Source organism: Drosophila takahashii, chromosome 3R (genome assembly GCF_030179915.1).
Source record: "Drosophila takahashii strain IR98-3 E-12201 chromosome 3R, DtakHiC1v2, whole genome shotgun sequence".
Classification (NCBI taxonomy): Eukaryota; Metazoa; Arthropoda; class Insecta; order Diptera; family Drosophilidae; genus Drosophila; species Drosophila takahashii.
Window position 1 is genome coordinate 30,212,809 of NC_091681.1, and position 9,392 is coordinate 30,222,200.

Genomic DNA, 9,392 nt, shown 5'->3' on the forward strand with positions numbered 1-9,392 from the left:
AATAGCGGAAGAGAGGTGTTTTCCAGGGGGGTGGGGGGTTGAAGGGCGGAGGGCTGTTGGCCGTGGGTTTTTCCGGGCCAAGAGGAGAAGTATCCGTGTGCGAGAGAGTATCAAAACATATGAAGGAAGCGCCGATACAAGCGCACGAGTTCAACTTAGTGTGTACTTAACTTCCGTTACATGGCCACCACTACACCTGCACACCTCACCCACACCCTCGCACACACATCCTTTCACACGCATGGCCAGCGCCTCACATATACGTGCACGCAGAAAAATGGGTTAACAATTGCCAAAAGCAACTTATTTTTAGTCATTAGGGAATTGCTCTCCTTTTTTATAGAGTACTTTGGGTAATATTTTAAATTTGAATACCAAAACTATTTTTAAAATCTTATTTAATATGAAGATCAAGGTTTCTTAAAAGAACTTTTTAACATTTAGAGTTGGATCTTACAATAATTGTTATTTCAATAATGAAATATACATTTTGATTCATTACAAAAATAAATTCAGTTGTTGGAATTGTTTGGGAAACCCATTAAAATAAATTGGATTTGTATCGTGGGTATTTATTATAAAGGCAATAATAACCATAAATATTTTCTCACAGTGATCGTGTTTGTTTGTTTATGCCAAAAGTGTTGTAAAGTGCGGCGCTTTGTCGGCAGGAAACGCTGAAAATTTATTACCGGACAATTTTGCCGGGGGCATAAAAAAGAGAGCCCACCAAAAATGGGGGCGGGGCAATGGGCGCCCAGGGGGCGGAAGAGCCTAGACTACACACACATGCCTAAAAAAATCTGGAACAGTCGAGGGGAAAGCGCAAATGCGGCGAGGGGGTGGGGTGTGGTGATGGGTGGTGCGGAAAATGTGTAAGCAGGCGGGCCATTTTCCATTAAAAATTCAAAATGCCCGACGCCCAGCCCGCCATTAACACCCCGAGTATCTGTGTGTTCGGGGGAAAACCTCTTCAACTTCACCTTTCCCCGCCTTTCTTTGCTTTTCCTTTCCTTTTCTGCGCTTTCAACACCTCGTTTTCTCACCTTTCGAATGGGCTCTCTGTGTTCGCCTTTCACTCTGTGTGTGCTGAGGAATTTGCAGCGCCGTTAAAACTGAATTGATTTGTTATTCATGTTTTCTGACTTATGGCCAACACTTTCGGCTTTCCGCCTACCATTCAATTGACGTGGCCAATGGCGCCGACTTTTCCCCATCTTCACTCTCCGCTGGAAATAGTGAAAATTTAATGCAGGCACTGAATTCAGGAACGGATTTTACAGGGATCAGTACTTTTTTGGAAACTCTTTTTTATGTAAAACCCACTGGCAAGAGAAACCGTGGAAAATCCACAGTAAAAATAGTTTCGCATAAAATGGTATGCGCATTTATTCATAGACTTTTGTAAATATTTTACACCAAATAAAATTGTTTTATTAATTATATTATAATAACGACTCTAACTACTCTTACTTGTTTATTGTATTTGTTAATATTCTTAAACCCACTTTTATGAGTATTTTATAGTTTCTTCTTTTATTAGGTTTATTATTTATTTATATTATATTATATATTTATATTATTATATTTATATCTATTTTCTCCCCTAACATAAACCGCCCCTGGACAACCCATAATAGCCTGGTTGGAGTCGAGCCTCTGGCTTGGATTTTATATTTATTAAATTGCCGCAAGGGAAGCATTTAGTGCATGTTTGAGAACACAAAAAGGAAAGGCAAGGCAACAACACAGTGCCTTGCTGACTAACATTAATGTTGATACACACTTACTTTAGACTTTCCCATAAAAATGTTTATAAAAATTTTAAATAAATATAAGTATATTATAATACATATCACGTATAAATTTCTCGAAAATCTTATTCCAAACAATATATTTTTAAATTTTCATTCAGCCACCAAAGATTGTCAAATGCCTTTACATAAAAGTTTTTCACAGAAATTGCCTAAATGAGTTACCATTAAAAAGGGTACGTGGTAAATGGGGACTTGGGTCACAAGTGGCCAATAGCTTGGTAATTTTAGTGGGAGCGGACTTTCTCGAATGAATTAAAATTCCATATTATTTGCCCCGCAGAAAAAACACAACATTTTAATGAACCAGCGGCCTGAGATGTGCATAACAAGTGTATAATTGCAATGCATAAAAAAGCGGTTCTTCAATTACGCAATCCATTCACCGACGAAAAGGATTAATTCTGTGGAGTGGCCTTTTAGCTAATTCCGAATGTATTCAGATTTCAGGTCATTAAGTGCCATTCATATTAATTTCGAGATTTAACCTGCGGCTCTTTGCCGCATTAAATAGTCATTCTTTATGGCAACTTTTACCAGCCAACTAATTTGCATTCCTACCTTTCCCTTCTCATTTTCATTTTAATTTTTCGGCTTGACAATTCTTTCTTTTTTTTGAGCTGGGCCCTGGGAATGTCTAATTTTTAATCACCTCAGTTGACAGGTCAAGACAAATAAAAGCGGTTCGCAATTCGGGCGTGAAACCAAGTTTGCGGGAAGGATTCGTTGCTTTTTGAAATAATAAATCAGGGCATAGGCGAAAATATTTAAATTTAAATGTTTCGGGGCCGAAACGTAAACAGGAGTAAAACTCCCGGGGCGGCAGTCACTTTCATTATTGGAAATATAAATCACTTTCCTTGCCGGCAAGGAAAACAAAGTCGGCCTATACACCCTTTGAGGCTAATGGGTGGGTGGGTTGAAGTGGGTGGCTGCCTGAGTGGGTGGTTGGAGGTCGCCGCTTGTTTGTTCTACCATCTCTCTGCGGCAAGAGGGCTGCACGATAAAAACAAACAAATTCATAGCTAATAAAATTGCTAATAAATAAACGAGAATGGCGTAAGCGCAAAAAAGGGACACACGAAGCGAAAACAAAGCAGCCGCAAACAAAATATACCAACAAAGAGTACGAAAAAATCCTCATCATCAGCCCACACATTCACCTGATAAAGGGGTGGGAAATCGGGGAGCTGGAAAAATAATGTAAGGCTAAAGCGACGCCAACCTGGTGGCCGCATTGACCAACAGCCAGCGGCCATTTTCGGTGGGTGGTTGGGCGAACAGGTTAGCAGACATTGCATTAAACAGCTAATGGGTTAAAAGGGCGGGGGGTGAGGTTAAGGGGGCATGGCCCTTGGAGTTGCGTGCGCCTCTGCCAACAATTGCTGCACGGATAAAAAATATTTGAATATATCTGGCATAACTTAGCTTTAATCCTTATTATTTTAAAGTTAAAATGAGATTTCAAAAAATTATATTAAAATATATAAATATTTTTTTAGAATTATAATAATTTTATTAAAACTGTGAATTCAATTTTGGTATTGATTCCCAAGATTATTTTAGTTTTTGGTAAACCCAAAATAAATTTCAACATTTCTTAGAAGTGGACAATCAACAACCTATTTTAACTGGCATTCCTATTTTTTCCCGTGTGATAATTTTGGTCTTTCCTTTTTTATGGCATTGTTTTTTTTCCTCCTTTGGCCTTGTTGCTGTTGTTATTTGCGGCGTTGGTTTTTTAAAAAATTTATTACCAAAAACCGCACATGCTTTTTTAACTTTTCCTCACAGCGGTTTCCGTAGTTGCCTGGCCACATTTTTGGCTGGAAATTTTTAATCAAAAGAATGTTGGCCACACAAATCCAATAACATTCTGATAAGAAATGCTTAGCCAATGGCCACATTTTTCCTTATGCAAATCAGCCCCGGTTTATTAGCCCTTTATGGTGTTTTCCTTGGCTTGATGAGTATTTTTCCGCGCTCTTTTTTTTATTATATTATTTTTGTTAGTCCACCGCAGGTGGCGGAGCATGAAAAGTGTCCAGGCTGCAAAAGCAGGCCAGGATGGTCAGGATGGCCAGGAGGATGTCAGGCAACAAGGGTCGGGTCATCATTCCCTGTCCCGGCTCATAAATCTTCGGGATAAAAATCCGCTGAGGACGGCGAAAGTTGCCAGCCACTTTGTGACCCACTTACAGCCAGCTTTTCATTCCCTTCCCGCCAACTGACTGACTGGATAACTGACTGACTGACTGGACTGACTGACTCATAGAGGTCATAATTCCCATGCAATTTCAGCTTTTGTCCCCGTTTAATGACTGACAGGAAGCCTTAGTGCTCGTCTCCTAACAATTTGCATTTTTATGGAATTGAGACATTTGACGAGCTCGAAAGACGCCCGTAGATTGGATATGAGCCAGAAATTAATGTGCAGCATAAAGATCTCTTCGTCCAGATTGCAGATCAACTTTTGATGACAACTTGGTGCAGACAAGTTGCCTTTATTTCTTTTACATACTAAGAATAAATAGGAAATGTTACGAACACGCCATAAAATGTTGAACAGTATTAAATAAAATATAAACTTTCCAAAAATCATGTAGAAAATTCTGAATTTTCTAGTTTTAAGGCTTGTTTATCGAATTCATCCTGTTGTTGTACAGTATTTAAAGATTACGCTATTGAGTTTAGGTCACAAAAAAAAGGAATCCACAAAAGGAATTCCCCCCTTAAAGCTTAAGCCCGACCCCAGTGAGCTGTAAATAAGAAAAGGGAAACCCCAGCTTTAATGCGAAATTAATAAACCAAAATCAGCTGCTAAGCAATAAACTAAACTAACAGAGCCGGCTTTGCCTTAACCCAAAGGCGACCTAAATAAACACACACACACACCAGCGAGCATCCAAGGTCGTTCTAAGGCGCGCAAATAAAACAAGGGGGCGTGGCAAGGGGGAGCCGAAAAAACCGCAAGATCCGAACGGCAAACGAAATGTGAAGGAGCCGACAAAACAAACCAAAGACAAAACAAAACACAGAGTCAAAGGAATAAACCAAGCAAATAATCCTTTAGCTTAAAAAACCAAAGAGACAGGACTCGGGAAAAAATAAATTGCAAAGCGCGAGTTTTACGAATATAAAATGCCCAGTAAGATGGATTTTTTAAAAGGTTTTTTTGAGTCAAAGGATTAAAGTTTATGATATTTATATGTAAAGTTTAAAATCGTTTTTTATTTATTTTAAATTCCCATAATAATAGATTTATTTTTTTATTATTACTAGATTTTCTAACCCATTATATACCCTTTATTGATGAGAACTTTAAGGAATAAAAAAACTCGAGTGACAAGAAAAGCTAGGCGAGCTATCGAAAGAGTGAGAATGAGGGAAATAGAAGGCGGGAAAATAGGTCGCCTTTATTTTGTGTTTTCTTTGTTATGTCAGCCCTCTCTCGGTATTTATTTCTTGTATTTTGTTCGCTGTTCTATCTATCTAACTTTTTTTAAAGCGAACGCACAGAAAAAATGGAATGGGCCAAGGGAAAATCCACACGGCCGCATTATCCTTTGCTTATCGCGATGTTCCCGCGACCCTCGGGGTCGGGGGGCGGTGAAAAACGGGGGGGCGTGGCCCCATACTTAGACTGCTTGGCGTCGTCGACGCTTTGAACTTGTGTCTTTTGATTTTGATTTCGATTTGGACTCGGATCCGTATCCTTAAATCCGTCTCTACATATTTTTGGCATTAATTTGCCTAAGTGTCGTCCTTGTTCGGCGCGTTAAGATCTCTGCAGGCGATAGGCGAGCTAATTTTGTGTAATGAAATAAATTAAAAGTCCGTAATAAACTCAAACTGTCAGCAACAACAATCAGTAAGCGACGTCATGGCAAATGAAGCGAAAGTGGGAGCGAGACAAAGACAGCATGAGCGGGGAGCGAAAGAGAGGGGGCGATTGGCCAGGCAAATTGGCTTGTTAATGAATCATTACGCATACGTCACGTTGTGCATGACAAATGACACCAGGCGGGCACAATCGTTGATACAGAAAAATGGAATGAATGCGAATGACTTGCAAAAGGGTTTTTCATACCCTCCTCTCCTCTTAATGGAATCGCATTTGTGGGGTTTTTTTTAGGGTGGCTTTCTTGCTTTTTCCAACCGCATCGAAATGTTTGAAAAAAATTTCTTTAATATGCAGTAAGTTGGTTGCTATTCACATTTTTTTTCTGTTTTTTTCTAATAATTTATTGAGTTTTAATCCAAATTGATTTTACATTTTCCTAGAAGATTTCCCTTGCAAACAATGATGCCAACAGTAATTAAAGAGTGACTTTCTTTCAAAGTATTGTATCCACCCTACGGGTTAACCCAGTTAGAGGATTAAAGACGCCAGCCATAAAAGATTTCCATATGGGGGTGAAAACTTGGAATCAGCTTAAAGTCTCAGGCGAAACGAGAATGAAGTGGAAAATTTAGATGAGAGGCGGCAGCAAAGATAAACACAAAGACTGCTTCCAGCTTCAACTCCATATATGTATCTCCTTTCTCCGATTTCCCCTCTTTTTCACACATTTGCATGAGCGCTTTTATGCACACAATTTGTTCAAATTGGGTTCGGCCTTGCTGTCGAATGTTTAGCCAGCGAAAAGAAATGGCCGCCATCTGCATTTCCGGCTCTATTCCCCGGGATCCCCTTATTCTGGGTAATATACACACACACACTCATACGTGCTCGTATGCTAATTCAAAGCCAAACTATAAATTTGCGAGCTGGCCGCATATTAATATTAGTTTAATTCAATATGGAAGGCGTTCTGCTATTCAAACTTTGGCCATCGCTCGTTCCGAAACTCCGTCCGTCCGTCTGTTCTTCTGTCCGTCCGGCGGTTTATCCGTCTGTGTTTGTTTAGGCAAAAGCTTAGTCAGGGACACATATGCTTAACCAAACTAGCTACAGTGTTGGAAGACAGTATTTGGACAGATGTCACAGTTGAGGAAGAATGCTGAAAAACAAAGCTAGATTGGATAAAGCAAACAAATAAGCAGAAACAAATTAAAAACGGGAAAACTCCATCATAAAGGGATATCTTATAGACATAACGAAAGAATACAAAGATATTTTTAACTTTTTACAATTTAAATAAATAATTAATTAGGATAGATTTAATTCGGGAACTTTTCCATCTGAATCGAAAGGTTTTTAGTTCACTTTTCTGGTTAATAATATTTTCAAAATATTTTTTAACGGTTTGTTAAGTTGTTTGTTAAGCTGCCTTAAAGCGAGAGGCACTTTAGATGGACCCAGTGTCCAAATAATTTTATGAATCACTGTTTTGGTCCTCCTGCTCAAGTGGCCTCCACTTGTCTTCGCCCTTGGGCTGCGCTGGCATCTGCGAACGTGCCGCCCCTTTGCCCGCTTATAATCTCATCTGTGACACTCGTTGAACTTGTCGCCATTTAGTTAAATCAACAAAAATAATTTTGTCCAGAGGAGGTCCTTCTGGCCACCTAAAACTACCCCTCCTCTCTGGTAGCTGCTCAGCCGACTATCTCATCTTGTCCACACACATGCCCTCCCATTGACTACTACTACAACTACTTTCCGGCGAAGGCTCACGTACTCCCGGACAAACGGACACGCGGACGGACAAACGGACGGACGGACGGAAGTCGGAAGTCGGGTATATCTTGCCCGTCGCTCCTGCCACATTAACGTGACTTTTGCAGCGCCCAGTTTTATCAGCATAATTTAGTTTGTGTCCGGACTTTGGACCTCGGACTTTGGACTTCGGACCCGTTCAGCTGCGGCCTGCGGTCCACTGCATTAGTTAGAGAGTCCTTTGTGCTAACTCTCTGGGTTAGGCGGTTGAGGATATTAAATCCGCCCCAGAAGGGCTTTAATTAAGCCGCCTCGGCTGTCGCAAGTGAATTATTAAAGTGCTGCACGCCAGGCGCGAAAAAAATAAATATTAACAAAGGGCATAGGGGAACAAGCCTGGGAAAACTGCCCCAGGCGATATTGCAAAATTTTAGATGAGGATTGGTAGATAGGAACCTAATCGATAAGAATTCAAATTTTCAAATATTTTGATCCGCTGGTTTACGAGTAATCTGCCGCAACTAAAGAACATATCACTTGATGTATCTTCCCTTCGGTGGTTGTTGAGAAAACTTTTTTGATGCCAATAATTTTTGTGTTAACCTTCAAGAATGTCAGCCAATCTTTGGATTTTTACCATTCTTATAAGCTACCAAAAATCGCGATTCAAATTTTCAAAAAATTGGTTCAAGACTTTCCAAGTCTGACAACACCGCCAGTTTTTTACAGTTTGTGTGTCCTATAACCATCTACTTCATATAAAATATTCATAATTTTTCGAGTGGTGCAACAGTGTTAAACAAACAAAAAACTGAAGAATTTATTTCTGGAAGGGTAGGAATGGAGTCAATAAAATATATTTGGCTTGTAAATAGTTAGTTCTTAGACCAGAATTATTATCAAAGAGTAAAGTTTTTAATATTATGGGTGAAAAGTGGTCCGAATTATAAAATGTTTGGCATGTATTTGCTTGTAATTGATTTAATAGGGACCCAGTCCCAGTCTAGTCCCCACAGCTTCGAATTTAATATCCTCCCTAGACAGAGATTTCATAAGAAATCCTTTGAGCATGGATGACCAACGAATACTTTATTTATGTGATTCTAAAGAATTCGCGGTCCAAAGAGGATTATTTAATTTGCGATCCTTTCGGTACCATCGTTATTCTAAAAAGCAAGATAGTAATTTGAAAGCTTTAATATGCGGAGCACGATAACAAATTGTTAACAAATTCGCGCAATAACAACGGTGCCGAAATCTCGCATATTAAATAATCCCCTTTGGACCGCGAATTCTTTAGAATCACATAAATAAAGTATTTGTTGGTCATCCATGCTCAAAGGATTTCTTATGAAATCTCTGTCTAGGGAGGATATTAAATTCGAAGCTGTGGGGACTAGACTGGGACTGGGTCCCTATTAAATCAATTACAAGCAAATACATGCCAAACATTTTATAATTCGGACCACTTTTCACCCATAATATTAAAAACTTTACTCTTTGATAATAATTCTGGTCTAAGAACTAACTATTTACAAGCCAAATATATTTTATTGACTCCATTCCTACCCTTCCAGAAATAAATTCTTCAGTTTTTTGTTTGTTTAACACTGTTGCACCACTCGAAAAATTATGAATATTTTATATGAAGTAGATGGTTATAGGACACACAAACTGTAAAAAACTGGCGGTGTTGTCAGACTTGGAAAGTCTTGAACCAATTTTTTGAAAATTTGAATCGCGATTTTTGGTAGCTTATAAGAATGGTAAAAATACAAGGATTAGCTGACATTCTTGAAGGTTAACACAAAAATTATTGGCATCAAAAAAGTTTTCTCAAGAACCACCGAAGGGAAGATACATCAAGTGATATGTTCTTTAGTTGTGGCAGATTACTCGTAAACCAGCGGATCAAAATATTCGAAAATTTGAATTCTTATCGATTAGGTTCCTATCTACCAATCCTCATCTAAAATTTT